A 25,873-nucleotide genomic window follows, 5' to 3' on the forward strand; every position below is an offset into this window, starting at 1 on the left:
AAAAGGGCGTTGATTCGACGGGGAATCATCGGCATGTTCTTCGACCATACGCCGTTGAATCATCGTGGATCACCGGCATTGATTCAACACCGCTTTGCTCATACGAGTTTGCGTTGAAACGACGTTGAAAAGTGGATGGTGGCCGACAGAGAATAGACCCCCTTTCACCCTTTATTCAACTACGGATTTCGGTCGATTTATAGTTTAATTTTCGGCGATGATTCATCCAACTTTACTTCCTGTTTTATGGACAACAGGAAGGCTACAAATTAAGCAAAACAGGCTAAATTAAACTAGCTAACAATAAAGCATCGGGGCTCTTGCCTAGGATGAACACACACATGCATACTTCAACCATGAAAGTGAAACTTAATTTATATCAATGTGCGTAGGCTACGTCCTGTTTTATGTACAACAGGATATAAAAATGCATGCAACAATGCACCTCTCCTAATGTTTGTCAAGCTATCTAATGAGGCATAACTTTTAACATTTATAAGGAACAGAACACACTTGAACAAGTTCTTAGAAACATTTTATGATTTATTTATAATTTATAATTGTGGCCTATATTCCTCCTGCGGCGCAGACACCTGTACATGGAAACAGAAAAACATAACCAAAATTAATTTGATGCAGCATTGATAAAGAAAGTCAGCAGTAGGCTATGGGTTTCTAAATGCCACCCTACCTCACGTCTCCTCATCCCTCCCTCTCTCTCTCTGGCGCATACTTAAGCCACTTCTTGATTGCGTCACTAAAAGTAGCGTGTGTGCTCCCTGGCAGCTGCTTTTGTAGAGCATCTGAAAGAAAAAGAACAAAACAACATTGAGACTTTGCATGGTGATAATTGTTAAAGTTTGAGTTGTTAAGATTATGCACGTCACACTCTAGTGGTAGGTGGCAAGTAATGGTACTAGTACAGAAAATATATGTAAAAATCAGAAACCATAGATGTGAATCTTGTGACAATTTAAACGGGATTTAAAAAAAAAACATTTTAATTTCCCCATTGACACAAAGCGGAAATAGAAATGCCACTACCGGACCGTTCGTCACTCAGTCAGCCTCCCTGGACTTGCCTGCACACCTGCTTTTTCTGAGTAAGGCGCCTGGTGAGTTTCTTAATCCTTTTTAATCCTTTGCATCTTTCACAATATGTTTGTCGTTGTCGTTATAATCGTAATGTTACAGTTAGTGAAGGAGTTATCAAAGAACGTTTAGAAGTAGTGTGCAAGTACTTGCGACAGCTTACTATTTTACCCTCTTTTACAGCTTTGTGCACATGCATAACCTACCAAACAGGACATCATGGATCTTGGTGTCCTTAAACGCAGTTTTTTCCCCCTTTCCAGCCCAGTTAAATTGGCTGGCCAAGCTGTTGACCAGGAGGCTACGCAGCATCCGCCTCACTGTGACCCCTACGTCGGTTCCTCCACAAAGGGCTAAGGTAGACACCTGATAGAATAAAATGTAGCATGAAGACAATAATGAGAAAGTATTCAGTGTTTATCATTGTTTCATTGATTCACAATGATATTAAGTATTTGTGTTTCTTTTTGCAGGTGTTGCAGATGACTGGAAAGGAAAGGTAAGACTCAATAAGTACCATTAGCTGCTTTTGTTTGGCATCTTCCTTCACCAGGGCCTCTGCTGCAAAAAACTCCTCCATGGTGGAGAGAAGGAGCTTGATTAGGGGCGATGTCTGGGGTGTGTCTTGTCTCCCCATCTCTCTCCTTAGGGCCCTGACCTCTTGCGCCAGCCTTCCTACTTCCCCCTTCAGCTCCCTGTTTTCCTCCCTCAGCTGGCCAAGGAGAGCGATGACTGTGCTGATGCCCATGTCTGTTAAGTAACACCAAACATTAGGACTTTTATTTCACATTGCTGGTCATTTATGACCAGTGATTACAGTTGTGGACTCACCACGCAGCAACTGATTGTTCCCCTGTTGCGATGGCAGAGGTGTGGATGAAATATCAGAGAGTACAATTTAGTTCACTTCAAGGTGCACCTTAATTTAATTTCTGTTCTAAATTCACAATTTTCATGTTGATTGATTGATTTCCTCTTTGACTTACCATGGAAGCGGTGACGTGGCTAGGGTGAATCTGAAAAATTGTATAGTCAGTTGATCAAAACGCATCTACATAGATATTTGTTTGTTGTTTTGTTTTTTTAGTCGTTTATGGCATAAATCAAGGCAATGCATAGTTACCATGGGTTAGTGGCTGGCTGTGAAGGAAAGGGCCTGGCGGGGTTTCTGACGACGGTGAATCTGAAAAATAGTAAGCAGTCAGTTGATCAAAACATATCTTCACTTACTCATTGGTATTTTAATTTCTGGCATAAATAAAGGAAATGCATAGTTACCATGAGTTCATGGCTGGCTGTGAAGAAACAGGCCTGGCTGGGTGTCTGAAGACGGAAATGAAAGCATTATTATTTCAGACAACTTCTAGGTCTTTAGTAGAACAACAACAACAAGTGGTACAGATAGTCACCTTCATTAAGGGAGGGGAATTGCCACTCGCTGTCCAGCTGAGTGGCGTCAATAGATGGTGGCCTCCTCCCTCTACGGCTTGGTCCTGCCTCCTCCTCGCTGTCCTCCTCCAAATAACTTTTGTTTGGTCTTTAAAATAAACCCAGGACCTTACTGACACAGCTCAAAACACAAACGAAACCGTAATTGAACTTATAACTGCAAGTTGTGATTTAAAAAAGAAAACACTTTTACCATCTTTTCCTTGGCCCCATCTCACCATCATCCGATTGCAGGTCTGCTGTAAGGCAGCCTTCCTCAAGCGATCGGGTCAGGTAATGTCTTGCTTTGGCAAAGGTGCCTGAAAGGGAAGGCAGTCTTAATGAAATTGGCTTAATGCAGTATTGAAGTATTGTCATTGGTTTAATGAAGTAGCTATGCAGCTCACCACAGGTTGCCAGCACCTTTATTTTTTGATGGAATCGCCATCCTTGTCCCGGGGGGGTGCAGTTCATGGCGGCCTTCACAGCTTTGTTTCCACCAAAGGGTGGCCAGTAGCATCCCACTTCTCCGTCAACATCTACCACCCAGCTGGACGACACAACTGCTGCACTCCGGTCTTGGAATTCCACAACTTTCCAAATCTGTGCCATCTATAATAAAAAAAATAAAAAAGTACTCCATGGAAAGGATAGTTAGTGCCTGCCATCCAGCTGGAGTACTCCAACTGTCCAGATTCCTTCTAATGCATAAGTAAAGATGTGTTTCTTTGTGTGTGTGTTTTTTTTTTTGTGTGTTTTTTTTCTTCCTATATAGGTTTACGAATGGTGACAAAGAGGGATTGCCACAAAGGTCTCTCCATCTGGGAACAACACACATTTGCCCTGGACAACCTCAAGCTGGTCAACGTTAAGGCAGCTGTCTATGCCAAATACTCTGTAGCAACCAATGCTTGTGGAGGGGCAAGGATAGTGGAAATATGACTCCCTCCTCTTGAATTTCATGTAAACCACAAAGACTGAGTCACCATGTTTAATTATGTTTTTCACCATTACGATTTCATTTTTGATCACTAGGCAATCATCGCCCTGCTTTGAAGAAAAACAGAAATCATTGAAATGCACTTTTTTAAATTGCTGGCCAGAACTTAAGTGTTGGGGTAATGGGCCCTCCTGGTGAGGGTGTAACAACTGTGGTTGTGTAGCTGGTGGTGGAAATAAACAAACTGGCTCCTCTGAAAGGCGTTTGACAACCTGTTGTAAAGGTTGAGATGGCTTGCGTAGCATTTTTTTTAGTTTACCCAAATAATTCTCGTAAGGAAAGGATGAGATGTTGTCTAGGGAACCATACTGGCGGTACTCATGTGTCAGATGTATTGTTTGATGTACGCTAAACACAATCTCGTCTTTACCATACACCTCTCCAAAATGCTTTACAAAAGCCATTAACAATTTTTCGGAAAAACAAACCATACTTTCAGAAATGTTTGGTGTGAGTAGCAAAAACATGGCCACAGAAAACAACATGAAGTTTTCATAGAGATCTTGTGGAAGAATGTCCCTCAGAACTAATGGCCCACTGTAAATCATAAATTGGCGCAGCTCTGCCGCTTTCCACCTATCAGTTTCAGCGAGTTCACGGGGTTTCCGTGCAAATTCAGCTGGAGTATAGGGACGAAGCTGTATTAACTTTTTGGAGATGGCTTTAATGGCTCTTGTAGGCTGCCTTGTAGAGTTTTTCCCCCTCATCCAAAAATGTATCAACTTTTTCATAACACCAAGGCAACATAAATGCATATAATCTATTGGGAAGGCAGACACCATTTTCACCAGACCCGTCAGAGGACTTCTGTTGATGTGGTGGTCCTCATCTACCATATTTTCAAACTCCTCGTCTGACCTTAGCCTAACATCAGTCTCAGGATACGTCATTTTTTTCTGCCAAATACCAGTCTGATGGCATTTATCGCATCCGGAGTACCCATTATGGCATTTAATTTGTTTTACAAATGCTCGAGCAGGAGCATCACAAATGAAGGATGAAATGGCCACCCTCAGCTTTCTACCTCTAAATGTTACCCCATTGCAAAGCAGATCAGAGAGGTCTTTAACAAACTGCGTCAGATAATCAAACACATTGGAGGGTTTTCCAGGGCCACAAAAGATGCCAACTAAAAATGGTGTTCTGGTGTAATCGCAATCAATCAGTGCCAAAATAGGCCAAAACTGAAGCCTGGTGCTTTTGAAAATAGGGAGACCATCGATGTTAAATTGAACTCTTATTGTTTGAATAACATCTGGTAAATGGATGGTGCTTAATTTGGACAAAATTCCCTTTGCCAAGCCAAAATGGAAGTATTCCCCATTACCTACGGTCTGTAATGGTACTGCAGGCTTAGTGCCCAATAAGGTCCTAGCATCCTTGGGCAGTTCAGGGTGGCTTGTTCTCAAAATGGTCAACAGAGCAGTAATGGCAATCAAAGGCACAGAGAATGATGCAGCCCAGTGTTTTAATTTTTGGTGAAGCCCTGACTCTTCAAAAGAGTCACCATCAATATGACTGTCACTGTCACCCTCTGAAGACATGCTACTGCTGTCAGACTCTGCATCACTGCACCCTCCCAACTCAACAGAATCCCCACCATCCTCATCTAAACCCATTGATGATGCAGGCCTGGGTGATGCAATTGAAGGAGAGACTTGAGCAGCAGGATTACCCAGAGCTGACTCAAAATCAGACAGAATCTGCCTTTCTGACATTTCAGTAGCTGTCACAACACGTCTTCTTTTTGACCAATAAGAAGCCATGTTCTCTCCCCTAAAGAAATAAATGTCTGCAGTACCTTTTGAGGGAATGACGGGGTAGTGGTCTTCAGGTTCCATTGAGGTAAACATGGGGGGAACAAAGACAACAACATTTACGTCATTACATTTGAAATAACCTTATACACACACACACACAGTTCAAACAATTGTTTTATAGAAAGTTCTGTTTTAATACCAAGAATGTTTTAACAATGTCTGGAGTCATGTTCTAATGGCTGCGACCCATACTGCCCTACAAAGCCAAAAGACCTTAATATCACTTAAGGTCAACATGAGTTATTGCCATTTTTGGAACAGAGGACATCAGTTGTATCATGTGATGAATTATTTCGAGTCATTTCTGTTTTTTTCTGGTAACAATAAGACGTCGTTTTTACCGTAACTTCCAAAAGCAAAGGGAAAACCAAGGCAGAAGCCTGTAATGAGTCTGATGAGTTAAGGTCTTTTGGCTTTGTAGGGCAGTATAGGCCTACAGCGTTACAAAGCCCAGCCCCCTCAAGCCAGTTATAGAGCTACCGGTTATAACCACGGCCTATATACTCGATTGAAATGCTTTGTTTTCACTCCATCAAGACCACTACTTTGACTAGTTTTCGACTAAACAATGCATCTGCATGTTTATTGTATTAGTTGAGGGAATATAAGCAATTTCGTTCATGGTACCTCAAACAAAGTGGTCACTACAGAAGCGGTAGCCTGGATAATCTTTAAAGTTCATGGCCGCGAGCGACCCATGGCTACACAAAAGAACAGGTCAGCTCAAAACGACATGCGACCTAGGCCTACATGCTCGATTTAAACGCTAAGTTTTCACACCAACGCTAAGTTTTCACTCCAACAAGACAACTACTTCGACTCGTTTTTCGATTGAATAATGCATCTGCATGTTTTGTTTCAAATGGACACACACACACGCGCGCGCGCACACACACGCACACACACACACAGTTCAAACAATTGTTTTATAGAAAGTTCTGTTTTAATACCAACAATGTTTTAACAATGTCTGGAGTCCTGTTCTAATGGCTGCGACCCATAGCATTACAAAGCCCAACCCCCTCAAGCCGGGTATAGAGCTACCGGTTATAACCTTGCACGGCCTATATACTCGATTTCACTCCATCAAGACCACTACTTTGACTAGTTTTCGACTAAACAATGCATCTGCATGTTTATTGTATTAGTTGAGGGAATATAAGCAATTTCGTTCGTGGTACCTCAAACAAAGTGGTCACTACAGAAGCGTTGGTAGCCTGGATAATCTTTAAAGTTCATGGCCACGAGGCGCGACCCATGGCTACACAAAAGAACAGGTCAGCTCAAAACGACATGCGACTAGGCCTACATGCTCGATTTAAATGCTAAGTTTTCACTCCAACGCTAAGTTTTCACTCCAGCAAGACAAGTACTTCGACTCGTTTTTCGATTGAATAATGCATCTGCATTGTTGTTGTTTCAAATGGATACTAGTTGAGGGAAATTTCTCCAACGCGTGATATGACTGAAGTTCATCATAACTTCTTAAACTGCTTGAAATTGTATTCGAAATTCCCTTTATTAATAGTGACTGAATAAGGGTACGTACCAGATGTCCAGGGATGAATGAAAATGTAGCGTGGTCCAGTGTTTTTCTCAATGTTGTTTCAATGGTCCAAGCGTAACAGCAGGCCGATCCACAAGAGAGTCGCGATCCAACCGAGTGGTGGAGTTTCACGTGCACCCAGGTATATAACGAAAATGACGTCATCCAGTAAACAGCAGTGGTAATCGCACTGCATTATGGGACATTATGAATTAAATAATTATAATTATAAATTATAATTATAATTATAAATTAGAATTAATTTATGATCATCTTGGAAATGTTAAGTTATTTGCAAAAAAAACTTTCAAAGATAGAAGGTCAAATCCATTGCTGAGTTAAGAAAGTAAACTGGTTTTTGTTCTTTTTTTATCATTTACTTATCATTATCACTTATATCATTTACTCGTATCTATGTGTAAGCAGGATAAGACAAACAGTGGCAATTTATATTCTGAACAATTAGTTGCTAATCCTACCAATGTTGAAAACTGGCCGGCAAAAGTGACGATGGTTCAACATCGTATATTTGACCTTCTCTGACGGTCGACAGATCAACCTTTACCCACGGTGATTCAACAGTGATAAACCGACCTTCTCCGATGGCGGAGAAATCGACGTTTCACGGCGCCGTTTCAGCATTGATTTTCTGACTTACGGCGGAAACCGACCATTCTGACCAAGAATCGGCACCGTTTCAACGTCCCTCTGCTATCTGGGTATCATGCCGCCATCTTGGTCTAAGAACTACAACTACCAGCCAACTTCCGCATTGACTACATAACTCCTGGGCGGGATCACGTACACATTCCTCAGGTTTCAACAAAAGGACTTGGAACTCGGCCATCTTTGCTCTTTCGCGTCGGACTCCAACCGAGACTGACCAGAAGAAGGGTACTCACCATCAGACGTCTGAACTGCGCGTTTCCTCCTTTATCTAACTCTGATCAAGTTAGATTTCAGAAACACGCGATCATCAACTCAAGTGAGTTATTAACTGGTTTGCAAGTATTACTTCTCTTTTAAAGCGTACGCGGCTGCGAGCAAAGGCAGTTTTCTAAAGAGCTCTTCTCTTTTCTTTCTTTTAAATCCGTGCACAGTGTTGAACAAAGACTTTGTCTTATCACCTACGAAGATCACCAAAGAAAGCTTCAGAACTCTTCTCCTCTCTCACCGAAGCGCAACCTTCCGCCTCGAATTCCTTCAGACAGAAGACGAGACTCTTTGCAGTAAGAAAGGCATTGGGCAAACAGAAGTTTAAGTCTTAGGAATTAGTTATTCTATTCACTTAATGTGAAGTTGTATGAGGTTAAATGAAGTGTATACACTGAATCTTGGTTCTCTACCATTGTTTATTGATTTCAATTGTTTAATCAATAAGTTCTTGCATGTTATCTCTCCTAACATTCTAATTTCATTTAACTCACTCATATTTTGACCTTATTAAGATTTCAGTGAGTATTCCTTTGTCTGAGTCGAAAACGTGCTCACTAAACCTTGAGATAACATTCCACACACACCCTGGCAGTTCCTGGCTCTTCCTGGCATGGGAATTTAACCCCTAACCCCCCACACATGTGGAGTTAGCCACACACACACAGACTCAGAGAAACACTGTTCCACTCTGAGATTTCATTCTGTTGCCATTCAATTATTAAATTTCCATTTTTTTCTTTTTTTCTTTTTTTATTCCTTTTTTTATCTTTTTATAATAAACTCCATTATTATTGAAATTGTGTCATTGTCTGTTTCCAATACCTCTGAAGTCACCCACGTCGTAAAAGAACTCTTAAGGTGTATGAATAATTAATTAGATACAGTTTGGTAAGTGATAAACTTTGAATTATCACATTTTAAATGATTATTCAATTGAATCTTTAAATGATTCACTAAATGATTCATTTGATTCACTAAATGATTCATTTGATTCACTGAATGATTCACTGAGTGATTCACCGAATGACTCACTGAATGATTCATTTGAATGATTCACTTCAAACAATTCAATGAGACTGATTCCATGGTAGGATTCAATTCAAATGAGTCAAATTAAATGATTCAATGGGATTGAATCATTTAATTATTAAAGATTGATCATTTGATACCAATCTACATATCCATAATCATTAATTACACCTACATAATTGGTGCCCCGTGTGAGGCCGATTGGTTTGTCGACTTCTTAAGTATTGTGCAACAGACAACCTACCAGTTTGATTAACCCCAGGTGTGTTAAAACAGGAGTGTGATAATCATATCACAAATTCTCACAACCTATTGATAACTTAGGATAAGAGAACATCTCCAAACAAATAAATCGTTAATTAATTAATTACATAGTTAATATTAATTAATAATAATTGATTAATAATTAACTCATTAATTTATTAATTACCCAATACCTCATCTAGCCAAAATGGTATCCCCTCGTGCCTCAGAAACTGAAGACAACAGCCAAGACGTGTCTCTTTTTGAGGTCATCGCAGACCTCATTCACTGCTCTGACTCCAATAGGGCACTTATTAGGGGCATGAGTAGGCAGGAGTGCCAAGCTAGCATAATCAACTCAGTAACACAAATGAGAGACCCAAAGAGAACAACAATCAGTGTCCCAGATGCACTAGGTAGACTATTCCTTTTACACTTCCAGGAAACTGATCGAGAGATCAGATCCCTCCGCCAGGATACTGATCGAGAGATCAGATCCCTCCGCGGAGAGGTTGACAGGCTGACCGCTTGCAACGCCGAGCTGGTAGTCAAGGTCAACGATTTACAGAGGGAACGTAACCTCTTAAAGGACTCCCTTGATGAGTGCGCTGAGAAGCTAGAGAAGGCTGAGAAAGGTGCCGTAAGGGCTGCTGAGGAGCAGACTCCTGACAAAGGTCGTGGGGGGCGCGAGAAACCCCCACCCATGCGTCAAAGCTTAGAGCGGGAAGCGGCGTCCGAACCGGACACCATGGATTACCTGGCCGAGAACCAGACATCCCGCCAAACTCCATCAACTCGCTACATGACTCCGTCGTCGTCTAGCCAGGATGGAGCCGTCCTGCGCTCATCCCAAGCCCAGGCCCGTAGCACACCTAGGTCAGTGCGCTACAGTTTCCCTGATCCATCTTCAGATGAATCAGACCACACATCTCGTGCGAAGCGGGAGCGATTCCAGAGTAGCTCAGACAGTGAGTACTCAGGAGAGCAAAAGAAGTCGCGTAAGGACGTGCACCAAGCCCTCCACCTACGGCAAATTGACCTACTTGCCCAAGATATCGAGCGATTCGATCCCGATAATAAAAGAACAAACGTAAATGATTATTTACAAGAAATTGACCGATGCCTATTGGACCTACCGAAAGCCACAACGCGAGAAAAACTCAAACTAATCTGGAAAACCTCCAGTAGTAGCATCCGTGCCTTTTTAGAAACACTACCACCAGATGTTCATGATAGTTATTTGAAACTGCGCAATTACATGAGAGAAGAATATGCGCCATACACGGATGAAACCTCCGCAACATTGTGTGTTATACAAATCAAACAAAAACGGTCTGAGGCACCTCGTGAATATTATAGACGGCTACATACTGCCTACTTCCAGGGTAGTAGCGCACCAGGCTTGGAAGAAGATAGAGGTTTCAAATCCCTCTTCTTTTATAACCTCCACCCAAGCATGCGGAATCATGTCACACTGACATGTCAACAAGGTTTCTACTCCATGAGGGAAACTAGGCGACTAGCCCAAATGACCTGGGAGACCATCATCAAACCCACAAACAGGAATGATGATGACCCCAGAGTCCTTAGCCTCCAGGGTGAGGACAAGCCCCCGCTAACCTTAGAAGGAAGCGAAGCTCCAAAAGGGGGACCCACCTGGAGAAACTCCGGTCCAAACCGCCCCTTGCCGAGCCATCACCAAGGTGAGTGGGAGAATCGGCAAGGTAAGGCCAGGAGAGACCGATGGAAAGGCCATAGTGACCATGGCAACCGCTCATCAGATGAGAATGGTCATAAGGAACAAAACGGTAAACAGCAAAACCGTCATCCCCACTCTGACCAGAGATGGCAGGAGCGTTCCGACCGTAGCTACCCACGTAGGGGTACAGGTGACCGAGACAGTGACTCGGACCAATCTGATGAGTCCCACTCAAAGCTGGACTCTTTGAAGGCCTGCTTGGCTGAATTTAGAAGACTGTTACAGGAACAGTCAAACTCCTCAACAGATAAAACAAAAGAGCTCAAGAAAAATGACAAAAGCAATCCGTTAGCATGACTAGGCCAGGAACCATGAGTAGATCTCGTGAAAGGGGGAGGAAATCCCTCTGAAACAGCAGGTGAGGGTCAGGATGTAGGGCCCCCCTGGTGGCGAAGGCAAACCCACAAAACGCACCTCTCACGTGCGCTACAGTCTTCACTACCATCTCTGACACACGGCTCTCACAAGGCGACCCAATCCCAACCAAGCCCTGCAATATAAACTTAGTCAGCTTTACACAAATCAAAATCCCACAGTCGTTGGATCCCACAAAACATGCACAAACTCGTTGCAATGAGATTAGTGCGAACACCGATCAACCAAGTGCCACGCGAGATCAAATTTCTCATGAACTTCAGTTCATGTCTTTGCACACTGAGTCCGGTGTCGAAACACCCGACATCGCGACTCCCCCTAGTGGCCACAATTCTTTGAAAAACCTCCCTCTATCCATCGACTCAGACACAGGCACCCATTTCACTGCTGGTGTAATGGCTGCGCTGTGGAACATGTTAGGCGTCGAGGCGAAATTCCATATCGCGTACCACCCTCAATTCTCTGGTCAGGTTGAACGAGCCATTCAAACCATTGTGAGCATGCTGCAAAAGTATATCACAAACCATGGTAAAATTTGGGACGTGAAACTTCCCTTGGTGCTAAGGGCCATTTGGTCCACCCCTCATCGCACCACTGGAGTCACACTCTTTGGGATGATGACTGGGCGAGAGACGGTTCTTCCCCCGCATCTTCTATACAAACCAGAGGACATGAGCATCGCCACCGCATACACCGCACATCAATATGTCGCCGACCTACGACGCCACCTACAGTCAACCTTTACAGGTGCCCAAAAGAATCTCGATTCGAGTGTAGGACACAAAGCCTACTACGCCCGAATCTCAGAGAAGTTCCTACCATCCTGGTTGAGACCTTTTGATCGTGGGAAAACCGTTCCCCGTCGTGTATCACATTAGGACACCCTGACCTAATCAAACACTCTCATATCAATGGGTCCATAATAATCGAAGCAAACTTTTTGAACAGTCCTCACTCCAAAAGGGGGTGGACGATAGCTAGGCCCATCCTGTCTACTTAGCTTGTATGCATCACTTATCTTTAAGCGTATGCTAACATTCCCGATCATATGTATCAACCCAATAAAATAAAATAAAATCCTTCTGTATGTTACAGAATGGACTCCCTCGGAATCCTGTGCATCTTCCTCACCCTACAACTGAGTCAGTCAAGTGAGGTGGTGGAGCCTGGCCCCCCAGCTGGCATCATCCTGCAGGAGGCTCCTGGGCTCCTTCTTACAAACTGTCGCATCCACACTCAACGGGTATACGCCCGACTAGACCCAGGGGTCGTAAACCGCAAGCACTTCAAGGCACTGCTACCTTCGACCGATAACTACGGACCAAAGGGCGAGATAGCCAACGCAGTTGAACACGCTAAACGCACCACTACCCACATGCTAGAACAGTTACAGAAGTTCATAGTCACCGAGGAAGAACTGAGCAGGAAAACACGTCAGAAAAGGTTCCTCGGAGGTTTAATTATCGATGCATCTGCCATTGGATACTTGTTTTCTATTGGTCTCTCTGCAGCCAACACAGTCAGTTTGAATACGTTGAAAAAAGAAGTTAGCATTCTGCAAAAGGAAATGCCAGAGATCCGAGAGAAACTGCTTATCCAACAAGAAGAGCTGCAGGGCTTAGGCAAATCCCTGCAGGGAACTATACTAACTGTTCATATGCATACTGATCTAATCCATAACACTATGCAGACTGTAGACAAATTGGCTGAAATAATCAAGAATGAGATCAAATATGTCAGAGTAGTAAGGGATTTAATGCAAGACCTGCTTAGAGAAGTAGGTGACTCAATCAGTTCCCTGAGTAGTGGCAAGGTCCCATCATATCTCACACCCCTTGACATGGTAGAGAATGTACTAAAATCCACTACTACTAGAGACGTGCATTCCTTGCAAATACACCTGGCATATAGTCTCGGTAGTGCTATCCCCATTTTTGTGAGTCCACAAGATTTCGAGATAGGTTTCATACTAAATCTACCCATCATTGAGAGAAACAGCATATATAGACTCAAGTCTGTCCTCAACATAGGTTTCTGGAAGGACAATGTCCGTATACACATACAAACCCCACCCATGGTAGCATACCATGACGACGACCCCTCTGTCTATTTTATTCCCAACCTAGAGATGTGTACTTCCACTAAAGACAGCCACTGGGTCTGCCCAAGCAACCCATTTATTAGAGACACTACGGATCGCCTGTGCGGTCTGAGGGCGAAAGCGCCCGAACAAAAGTGTGTAGGTCAAATGTCCGCAAAGGACGAGGATATGGAAACTAGAGTAGAAAGAGCTGGTAGTCGGTGGGTTGTTAACACTCCAAAAACTGAAATCTTGATGTCATACAACCAGCACCACACAGCCACAAGAATGAAGATCCCAAACCAAACGGTGTTCCTTAGCGTGCCACAGGGAGCCACCATTCACATAGGTGACATCACCCTACACCATCTTAGTACTGACAGGTACGATTCGGAGATTGAGATGATAGACGCCTTCGAAGGTTATGATCTTGAGACCAGTTACACCCTCCAACAGCAATTGCTGGCTGAAGGGACCAAAACGGTGAAATTTAGTGTAGATCAGAATGGAATTTTGACCATAGTCTCCCAAAACCGGGTCAGAGGGTTACTTGACCTCAAACCTGCCCTAAGTCTGATTGTTTTGGGACTACTTCTCTGTGGCTGGGTCTTTTCTGCTGGTATCGCATACATGCTACACAAACGAATAGCGACGCTATACGCCAAGCTGGATAAAGGGGTCTGCGTTCCTGACAGCTTCGGCCATAGTAGCGCACGCTTTCTGGCCAAACCATCTGTTGCCGTTACCGTGCCAGAAGATTAGGTTAACCCCTAACCACTAACACTTCTTTTCTCTACTCCACTTCCTCTCTTTTCTTGTTTTTTATTTTCTTTGAGTAGGAAATGAAGTATATATGTAGTGTTCACTGAAATGAAGTATATGTAGTGTTCACTGAAATGAAGTATATGTAGTCTTCACTGGAAAAATATGTAACGTGGTGGCATTGGACACCACGAACTGTACGGAACAAGTCTACCTCAAGGACTATGGACACGGCGATGATACGGTACGGTGCTCTCAGTGCTACGACTCTGTCATACCCCTGAGACCAAAAGGGGGAATGTAGGTATCATGCCGCCATCTTGGTCTAAGAACTACAACTACCAGCCAACTTCCGCGTTGACTATGTCACGCCTGGGTGGGATCACGTACACATTCCTCAGGTTTCAACAAAAGGACTTGGAACTCGGCCATCTTCTCTCTTTCATGTCGGACTCCAACCGAGACTGACCAGAAGAAGGGTACTCACCATCAGACGTCTGAACCGCGCGTTTCCTCCTTTATCTAACTCTGATCAAGTTAGATTTCAGAAACACGCGATCATCAACCCAAGCGAGTTATTAAACCAGTTTGCAAGTATTACTTTTCTTTTAAAGTGTACGCGACTGCGAGCAAAGGCAGTTTTCTAAAGAGCTCTTCTCTTTTCTTTCTTTTAAATCCGTGCACGGTGTTGAAAAAAGACTTTGTCTTATCAACTACGAAGATCACCAAAGAAAGCTTTAGAACTCTTCTCCTCTCTCACCGAAGCGCAACCTTCCGCCTCGAATTCCTTCAGACAGAAGACGAGACTCTTTGCAGTAAGAAAGGCATTGGGCAAACAGAAGTTTAAGTCTTAGGAATTAGTTATTCTATTCACTTAATGTGAAGTTGTATGAGGTTAAATGAAGTGTATACACTTATTCTTGGTTCTCTATCATTGTTTATTGATTTCAATTGTTTAATCAATAAGTTCTTGCATGTTATCTCTCCTAACATTCTAATTTCATTTAACTCACTCATATTTTGACCTTATTAAGATTTCAGTGAGTATTCCTTTGTCTGAGTCGAAAACGTGCTCACTAAACCTTGAGATAACATTCCACACACACCCTGGCGGTTCCTGGCTCTTCCTGGCACGGGAATTTAACCCTTAACCCCCCACACGTGGAGTTAGCCACACACACACACACACACACAGAGACTCAGAGAAACACTGTTCCACTCTGAGATTTCATTCTGTTGCCATTCAATTATTAAATTTCCATTTTTTTCTTTTTTTTTATTAATTTCTTTTTTTTATCTTTTTATAATAAACTCCATTATTATTGAAATTGTGTCATTATCTGTTTCCAATACCTCTGAAGTCACCCACATCGTAAAAGAACTCTTAAGGTGTATGAATAATTAATTAGATGCAGTTTGGTAAGTGATAAACTTTGAATTATCACATTTTAAATGATTATTCAATTGAATCTTTAAATGATTCACTAAATGATTCATTTGATTCACTAAATGATTCATTTGATTCACTGAATGACTCACTGAATGATTCATTTGAATGATTCACTTCAAACAATTCAATGAGACTGATTCCATGGTAGGATTCAATTCAAATGAGTCAAATTAAATGATTCAATGGGATTGAATCCATTTAATTATTAAAGATTGATCATTTGATACCAATCTACATATCCATAATCATTAATTACACCTACAAAGGCCATCGCCAGCCATGGGGCTCAAACCTGGACCTTCTTGCTGTGAGGCAACAGCGCTAACCACTACACCACCGTGCCACCCCCATGAAGTGTATGCGGTTAAATCACATTTTAAAATCAGAACTCAAGACAGAATTCTATCAAGTTGTTATTTGGAGCCTCAGTTTTACAGACGAGCACCACATCACTGAAACACAGCCTTGAGGAAGGGGAAGATGGCGGACTGAGCACTAGCATGTTTGCAGGCTCTGATAAAAGATAGTTTAAATTCGTCCTAGAACAGCTATCTTTGGAAAACAAAAGGAGAAAAAAATACCAACTACTCAGAAATCCCACTAAACCCCACGATAGTTTTGCTTCTTGAGTCAGACCACTAAACTGCTCTCTGCCTTTCCCGAGAGTGAGATGCTAATGCTAATAGAGCAGCTAACACTACAGGGCTAACAGACCATGATTGCAGCCTGACGGCCTGCAGGAGGCATGTGATCAAAAAGAGATTGAGGTGATGGAGGAAGAAAATGCAAAAAGGCTTCATGATCACACACCAATGCCCAGCCCAAATCCCAAAAAAAGTGAAAGCAAAGACCAAAGACAAATGCGAACAGTCAGGCGAGATCACTAACAAAACCATCTTCAATGCAATTCAAGCCCTGATTAAGAGGTTTGATGAGCAAGATGACAGGATTAAAACTTTTGAAAGTCAGATAGAAGCCAATACACAAGCAGTAAGAGAAAATAAGGAAGAAATAAGCAAAATGAAGGCAGAAATAATGTTGCTGAAAAAGGAAAACATCTCACTGAAACAGATGGGTTTGGATCAAGCCAGATATAAGAGAAGGTGGAATCTCAGATTGATAGGTCTTTCCAAGAAAGACCAAGAGATCACTAGAGAGACTGTGATTGGCATCCTTACCCGGGTGATCCCGTGGTCAGTGGATAAACTTCACCAAACAGTGAGTACAGTGCACTGCTTGGGAAAGAGGAACGATGCAGATACCAACAAAATGCCTCAACCTGTAATCATCCAGTTTGCCATGCCAACTGTGTGGGATGAAATATGGAAGAAATCAAGAGAGGCGAGTGTAACCCAGTATAGAATTGGGCTCTTTAGACCCTTTTCACGTGACATCACGACAAACGCGGCCGCCATTTTGGACATGTACTACCAGTAGTTTACCACAGCCAGCATTGAGGAACGGCAGCAAAAAAAGTGTTTATTTTCAGCAAGACTTCCATCATGCCATTATATTGTTGTGCACCTGGATATAGTAACCATCAACAAACAAGGCAAGGGTTATCATTTTATCGGATCCCGGTAGATGCTGACCGATGGAGAAGATGGATAGCGGCATACCAGCGCTTGTGCAGTGACCACTTTGTTGGAGGTAAGACGAATAAAATTAGCCAGAAAAGGCATTACATTGCTGTTAACATTCTGTGGCGGCGAGTGTGTAACCAAATAGGCTAAAATAACCCATTGTAACCTCTTTGTTCTTCTGTAGTAGCTATTAGCTAACAACATTAGCTAGCATTGTGTTCCTTTGCTGTTGGTAGACTGTAGGACAGATCAGAGGCAGTGTCCTACAAACAGCGCTTAATTTGAGGGGGAGCAAGCCGGAGCGCGCTCCGGAACCTCGGGCGTTGGCTCCGGCAGCTATTTACACTGGATCCGGTGATCTGACACCTCTTTTGACTATGTAACAAAAAAAAACCCCAAATAATTAAATAAAAAAATGCAAGTTTATTTAGTGTTAATGTCTGATTTTGATATCTGTCTTGTTGGTGATTTCTCTCATGAAACGACATCCACAAAATATCTGCAGATGAACTTAATTTGCAGTGTTATTACAAAACATGCCCAGAAGCGCAGCACCGTGCCCCCCCGATTTTTTTCCCCCCGCACCGGAGCCGCTCATCCTCTGCGCTCCGGGACCTCCCACTTTACAAATTAAGCACTGCCTACAAATAAGTGTTCAAAATAAGAGGAACATGTATTTGTCTCTTAAATCCAGGCCGTTCCCTGTAATCTGTAACAACGGTTGGAGAAATAGTGAGTGCACAGACCATAGAAGGTAAACTGTACACAGCGCCAGGGCAGTGTGATGGTATGTCTACTTTTAGATTGTGTTAGCTTATCAATGAACACACTCGTCACTCGACGAGTTTCACGTCTTTACGACGGATACTTAAATGTGTGTTAGGTATTATTGTTGCAGTCTAAGCAGTCATTGTAGCAGCTAGATGAGCGAGAACCGAAAGGGTCTGTGCCATAAACCGTTATTTCTGTACGGCGTTGCTAATGTGTCATTACTGTTGTTATTTCTCCCTCTGCTCGCCCTGTAAATGCCCTACGTCGCTGGATAGCGAAGGTGTTTTCTGCATCTCGCTCCTTTTTCTTGTATGTTCTCCGTTTGTCGCCTTCCTCGCATTCAAACCAATTCGAGCCGAAGTCCGCTACATGTCCAAAATGGTGGTCGCGTTTACGAAGGTCACGTGACTGAAAAGGGTCTATAGTTATATATTGAACCAGGTAACCTCTTGACCCCAAGGAGTTGGGTGAGATCACCTGAAGAGGAGACGCCCATCTCTTCATTCATCATTTGAATACAGCAGTGTGGTAGGACTGTTCAAGCCCCACAACGACATATTATTTTCTTTTGACATGACCAAGAACACTCTGGACTGAAACTGACTTGAGACTCGTCTCGTCTCGTCTTCTTCCGCTTTATCCGGGACCGGGTCGCGGAGGCAGCAGTCTAAGCAGGGAAGCCCAAACTTCCCTTTCCCCAGACACCTCGGCCAGCTCCTCAGGAAGAACACCGAGGCGTTCCCAGGCCAGCCGAGAGACATAGTCCCTCCAGCGTGTCCTGGGTCTTCCCCGGGGCCTCCTCCCGGGGGGACATGCCTGGAACACCTCCCCAGGGAGGCGTCCAGGAGGCATCCGAAAAAGATGCCCAAGCCACCTCAGCTGATTCCTCTCGATGTGGAGCAGCAGCGGCTCTACTCCGAGCTCCTCCCGAGTGACTGTGCTTCTCACCCTATCTCTAAGGGAGCGCCCAGCCACCCTGCGAAGGAAACTCATTTCGGCCGCTTGTATCCGCGATCTTGTTCTTTCGGTCATTACCCAAAGCTCATGACCATAGGTGAGAGTCGGAACGTAGATCGACCGGTAAATTGAGAGCTTCGCCTTTTGGCTCAGCTCCTTCTTCACCACGACGGACCGGTAAAGCGACCGCATCACTGCGGAGGCTGCACCGATCCGCCTGTCGATCTCACGCTCCATCCTTCCCTCACTCGTGAACAAGATCCCGAGATACTTAAACTCCTCCACTTGAGGCAGGACTTCTCCACCAACCTGGAGAGGGCAAGCCACCCTTTTCCGGTCGAGAACCATGGCCTCGGACTTGGAGGTGCTGATTCTCATCCCAACCGCTTCACACTCGACTGCAAACCGCCCCAGTGCATGCTGAAGGTCCTGGTTTGAAGAAGCCAACAGGACAACATCATCTGCAAAAAGCAGAGATGAAATCCTGTGGTTCCCAAACAGGATTCCTTCCGGCCCCTGGCTGCGCCTAGAAATTCTGTCCATAAAAATTATGAACAGAACCGGTGACAAAGGGCAGCCCTGCCGGAGTCCAACATGCACTGGGAACAGGTCTGACTTACTGCCGGCAATGCGAACCAGACTCCTGCTCCGTTCGTACAGGGACCGGACAGCCCTTAGCAAAGAGCCCCGAACCCCATACTCCCGAAGCACCCCCCACAGAATACCACGGGGGACACGGTCGAATGCCTTCTCCAGATCCACAAAGCACATGTGGACTGGTTGGGCAAACTCCCATGAACCCTCGATCACCCTATGAAGGGTATAGAGCTGGTCCAGTGTTCCGCGACCAGGACGAAAACCGCATTGTTCCTCCTGGATCCGAGGTTCGACTATTGGTCGAATTCTCCTCTCCAGTACCCTGGAGTAAACTTTCCCTGGGAGGCTGAGAAGTGTGATTCCCCTATAATTGGAGCACACTCTCCGGTCCCCTTTCTTAAAAAGAGGGACCACCACCCCAGTCTGCCACTCCAGAGGCACTGTCCCCGACCGCCATGCGATGTTGCAGAGGCGTGTCAACCAAGACAGCCCCACAACATCCAGAGACTTGAGATACTCAGGGCGGATCTCATCCACCCCCGGTGCCTTGCCACCGAGGAGCTTGCAAACCACCTCAGTGACTTCGGCTTGGGTAATGGACGAGTCCACCTCTGAGTCATCAGCCTCAGTCTCCTCAGTGGAAGACATGACGGTGGGATTGAGGAGATCCTCAAAGTATTCCTTCCACCGCCCGACAATGTCCCCAGTCGAGGTCAACAGCTCCCCACCCGCACTGTAAACAGTGTTGGCAGAGTACTGCTTCCCCCTCCTGAGGCGCCGGACGGTTTGCCAGAATTTCTTCGAGGCCGACCGATAGTCCTTCTCCATGGCCTCCCCGAACTCCTCCCAGTTCCGAGTTTTTGCCTCCGCAACTGCCCGAGCTGCAGCACGCCTGGCCTGCCGATACCCGTCGGCTGCCTCAGGAGTCCCGGAGGTCAACATGGCCCGATAGGACTCCTTCTTCAGCTTGACGGCATCCCTTACTTCCGGTGTCCACCATCGGGTTCGGGGATTGCCGCCACGACAGGCACCGGAGACCTTGCGGCCACAGCTCCGAACAGCTGCGTCCACAATGGAGGTAGAGAACATGGTCCACTCAGACTCAATGTCCCCCGCCTCCCTCGGAAGCTGGGAAAAGCTCTCCCGGAGGTGGGAGTTAAAGACCTCCCCAACAGAGTGCTCGGCCAGACGTTCCCAGCAGACCCTCACCATACGTTTGGGCCTGCCAGGTCTGTCCAGCTTCCTCCTCTGCCAGCGGATCCAACTCACCACCAGGTGGTGATCAGTTGACAGCTCAGCCCCTCTCTTCACCCGAGTGTCCAAGACATAGGGCCGGAGATCAGATGAAACGACTACAAAGTCGATCATCGACCTCCGACCTAAGGTGTCCTGGTGCCACGTGCACTTATGGACACCCCTATGCTCGAACATGGTGTTCGTTATGGACAAACCGTGACTAGCACAGAAGTCCAATAACAAAACACCACTCGGGTTCAGATCGGGGAGGCCGTTCCTCCCAACCACGCCCCTCCAGGTGTCACTGTCGTTGCCCACGTGAGCATTGAAGTCCCCCAGTAGCACAATGGAGTCCCCAGTCTGAGCACCCCTCAGTACCTCTCCCAGGGACTCCAAGAAGGCCGGATACTCTATACTGCTATTTGGCCCGTAGGCACAAACAACAGCAAGAGCCCTCTCCCCAATCCGAAGGCGCAGAGAGGCGACCCTCTCGTTCACTGGGGTAAACTCCAACACATGGCGGCTGAGCTGGGGAGCTATAAGCAAGCCCACACCAGCCCGCCGCCGCTCACCACGGGCGATTCCAGAGAAGTGGAAAGTCCAGCCCCTCTCGAGGAGCTGGGTTCCAGAGCCCAAGCTGTGCGTGGAGGTGAGCCCGACTATCTCTAGCCGGTACCTCTCAACCTCCCGCACAAGCTCAGGCTCCTTCCCCCCCAGCGAAGTGACATTCCATGTCCCAACAGCCAGCCGCTGTGTCCGGGGATCAGGTCGTCGAGGCCCCTGCCTTCGACTGCCACCCAATCCACACTGCACCAAACCCCTACTGCTACCTCTGTGGGTGGTGAACCCACAGGAGGTCGGGCCCACGTCACCTCTTCGGGCTGAGCCCGGCCGGGCCCCATGGGCAAAGGCCCGGCCACCAAGCGCTCGCATACGAGCCCCAACCCCGGGCCTGGCTCCAGGGTGGGGCCCCGGCTGCGTCCTACCGGGCGACGTCACGGTCCTGGATTTTTTCTCCATAGGGGGTTTTTGGTGAACTGCTCTTGGTCTGGCCTGTCACCTAGGACCTGTCTGCCTTGGGAAACCCTAACAGGGGCATAATGCCCCCGACAACATAGCTCCTAGGATCATTCAAGCACACAAACCCCTCCACCACAATAAGGTGGCAGTTCTGACTTGAGACTACCTTATATAACTAAAGCTTGCTGAACTGACCACAAACAAAGGGAAAAAGTTGAACTGCACTGAACCAAAGGAAACCTCAACTTTATTGCATGCAAAGAGACATTTTCTTCGATTGTAAGTGAATTGTGTTCAAACTCAAACTGTTTTTGTTCAAACTGTGAAACACTTAAAGCATTTATTGTGGTATTGAATGCCCTCAGTATGGTATCCATGTATTAGTGAACACGAGAATGCTGGCTTACTGAGAGAACTCTTAATAGGTTTAATCTTTTTTTTAATCCAACATATTTAAAGTTAAAGTATCCTGTAGCTCCAGTTCCTTATTGTGTCCAGCGTTCTCTCTTTTAACCCCTCCTACACTGTAAACCCGAATAAGTTGAGTTTACTTAAAAAAATTGAGGAAAGTGGTTGCCTTAAAAAAAATAAGTAATTATTAATGATTGAATTGAGTACCTTAAACTTACAATCTTCTGGTAAGTTTAAGGTACTCAATTCAATCATTAATAATTGCTTATTTTTTTTAAGGCAACCACTTTCCTCAATTTTTTTAAGTAAACTCAACTTATTCGGGTTTACAGTGTATGAACTTAGGCACTGCTCCAATACATATGGGCACTTTGTGAACCTTAGGTGGGTTACGCAAAAGGTTGCAAAGAGATGAACATTTAGTTCAAGGAGGATTTTTCAAAGGGAGATCAGGAGGCCCGCGCCAAGTTGTGGTCCAAGGTGCAAGAAGCCAGACGAAATGGGAAAAAGCCTCCTTAAGAGAAAGTGATGCACTTATTGATGGACACAGAGTTTATCCCTAATTGCTGCTTCCAGAAAGTAAATACTCACGCACTTTGGTAAAGTATACAATTGCTTCTATTAAGAAAAGAAAAAAATCTCAGGCACATTGGTAAAAATATGGATGTTTACAGCAAGCAAGCACTCAGGTACTTTGTAAAGTCTGATATAAGTCTGTGTTTTATCAGATGAGAGTTAAACTGATTTAACTGTTCAAGAAATGTGTTTAAACATAAATCTCAATTTTCAAAAAAGTAATTTTTTTTGATAGGATGTTAATAAGGACAACATGTTCATTCCTGCATATTAAAATGAAGTTCAGTGCAGATTGAAACAATTCTGATTTCTTTTTTATCATTGAATGTTCGGGGGTTGAAAAATTAGCATGAAGCGTGAAGCCATTTTTTTGTTTGTTTTGTAAGAATCAAAAATCACAATATGTTTTTCTACAAGAGACTCATTCTGTTCTGACTGATAAAAAAGGTTGGAGAATCCAATGGGGAGATTTGCCCTTTTTTGCACATGGAACTTCATATTCAGCTGGAGTAATTATATTATTCAACATATTTTCAGGCAATATAATTGATCATAAAGAGGATACAAAAGGTCACTGGTTAATGGCGGTAGTGGAGATAAATGATAAACGTTATATCTTACTATGTATCTGTGGTTATAACAATAATGCAATCAATAGAGGCATGTATTCAAAATGAAGTAAATTTGTTAACGAATGGAAAACATCATATACTTCAGAAAAAGTGATAATGGGCGGAGACTTTAACATAGACCCTGATTCATGGTGAGGTCGAATATCTCACAGGAATCCACAACCTGTTTACAGCCACATTATACTGAATTTGTGAACAACAACGAATGTAATTTATTTTTGGAGGTCATCAAACCCAACTTGTATTCAATATACATGGTTTAATGCTGCAGGAAACGGTCAGTGTTCGAGACTAGATTACTGGCTTATCTCTTGTGAGCTGTATAATGATATTTTAGATTGTGAAATTTCAGCCTCTCCGCTCACAGACCATCGTACGATTAGTCTAAACCTATTCATGTCTAAGCAACATAAGATCCTTCCTCATGTCTGGAAATTTAATAACGACTTATTACAGAACAGTGAATTTTGTGATCAGGTGAAGTCTCTTATTTTGGAGGTTGAAGAGTTAGACATGTCTGATAGGAGTCAATGGGAATGGTTTAAGTTTAAGCTCAAACAAATAGCAATTGGCATGGGTAAAAACTTTCACGTATAAGGAGACAAGAACAAAAGGATCTGATTGATAAAATTAATACATTAGTAAATAACACACAACTATCCTTCGAAAACATTTCAGAATTACAGTCACTGCAGTCTCAACTAGATGAAATGTACACAATAAAGGCAAATGGAGTTTCCACTCGATCAAGAGATGGATCGAACAGGGTGAAAAAAGTTCAGCGTATTTCTTCGGACTTGAAAAACAAAGACAAACTAAGAAAAAAATGAGGAAGCTTACGACCAATGATAATATAATAGAAGATCAGAAATGAGTACAAGATGAAATTTGCCTCTTTTATTGTAACTTCTATAAATCAAAATGCAATAAATCAGAATGTGACATCTTATTTTATCCCATCAATGATGACATAAAAAAACTGGATGAAGACAAACATACACTTGATGAGGAATGTAGGTATCATGCCGCCATCTTGTGTCAGAACTACAATTCCCAGTCCACTTCCATGTGACCTACGTCACGCATGGGCGGGATCATCTACGTCATCATACAAGGAAACATAAAACAATGGGACAACGCTTCCATCTTTGTCTCTCACGTCTGGCTTCCAATGAATCTGGACGTATAAAGAGGCGCTCTCCATCAAAAAGACGTCTTCTTTCTTGCAAGATCCATCACTCATCGCGATTTTCTTACCCTTGGCAAAGGTAAACTCTAGAGTCGCGTGATCTTTAAACTCAACCTGAGTTACAACCGGTTTACTTGCATTAGAAGTGACGTCACGACTGCAGCCCAGGCAGTCAAAAGTTAAGAAGCGATTGAATCCTTTTTAACTCAAAAGCGCTGTGCATCTTATTCTGATCAGAGACTTTTCCTCACGAACGCTGAGGTTCGGACCAAGAATCCTCTGCTTTCCACGGGAACCACCCAAGTGCTCCGCTGGACCCGAAAGTTTTCTACGCCTCCATCACGAGCGACTCACGTGCTCCCACGGCGAGGCCCGAAACTACACCGGCGAATAGTTCTTCATATCTTGCTAAAGGCAGGATTAAGTAAGATTTTGGCATTTGGGCATAATTAAGATAGTCTTAGGAATTTGCTTTTATTTGAAATAGTGTGAATTTAAACCCAGGTTTATTCATTACACTATTAGACACGCAGCGTGTTTTATTTTGGTTCTATGTTCTCTCAAGTGTTTAATAGATAGGCTGCGCATGCTTCTCTCTCTCTCTTATTCTGACTAACACATTTCTTTATCATACATTTTGACCTTATCAAGGTTTCAGTGAGTTTGGTAATGTTATGAGTGTGGAATCTTTTTGTTACTGAGAGAACACGTGCTCACCAGGCCTGATACACTTTAGATAGCTTCCCTTTGTCTTTAGCAACACGTGCTCAGTAGGCCTCATAAGGCCTAACAAACACACTTTAGCTAGGCCATAGGGCCTTTAGCAAACTCACACTAGCAACACAAGGCTAAACACAGAGCTAATCCTTTGTTCTGTTTAGATAACATTCTTTTGTTTAGCTACCAACAAGCTAGGCCTCCACCACGTGTAGTTAGCTACACGAGGCTAAACACATGGTCAAGTCCTTCACACACACACCTCACTGCTTGTATATATTGATTTATTATTTTATCTTTTTATCTTTGTATAATAAATTCATTTATTAAACAAACTGTGTTTTATTTGTGTGAACAGTATCTGAAGTCCCCAATCTTCTCAAAGAATTCAAAAAGGGTGCATATGTTATGTAATATGGTAAGTGATCGTAATAATTTGGAAATATACCATAATCTAGCTGTTTGGTAATTTATCCAGGATTAATGGTATGATTCACTAAATGATTCATGGAACGATTCACTGAATGATTCACTAAATGATTCATTGAACGATTCACTAAATGATTCACTTCGAATGAGACTGATTCTATGGTATGATTCACTTCAAGTGAGTCAAAGTAAATGATTCAATGGGATTGATTCATTTTAATTATTAACCTTCAAA

The 25,873-nt window shown here is 43.8% G+C and overlaps 1 long non-coding RNA gene across 1 annotated transcript; it reads right to left on the reverse strand.

Annotated features, from left to right (window-relative positions):
* Positions 1-2,757: 2,757 nt before the first annotated feature.
* Positions 2,758-5,415, reverse strand: LOC132870342 (uncharacterized). The gene is made up of 3 exons (XR_009651093.1): positions 5,322-5,415; positions 2,928-3,132; positions 2,758-2,840 (listed from the first exon to the last, which is right to left on the reverse strand). It is a non-coding gene; the product is annotated as an uncharacterized LOC132870342 (long non-coding RNA).
* Between the last annotated feature and the right edge of the window lie 20,458 nt (positions 5,416-25,873).

Source organism: Neoarius graeffei, chromosome 22, assembly GCF_027579695.1.
Source record: "Neoarius graeffei isolate fNeoGra1 chromosome 22, fNeoGra1.pri, whole genome shotgun sequence".
Taxonomy (NCBI): domain Eukaryota; kingdom Metazoa; phylum Chordata; class Actinopteri; order Siluriformes; family Ariidae; genus Neoarius; species Neoarius graeffei.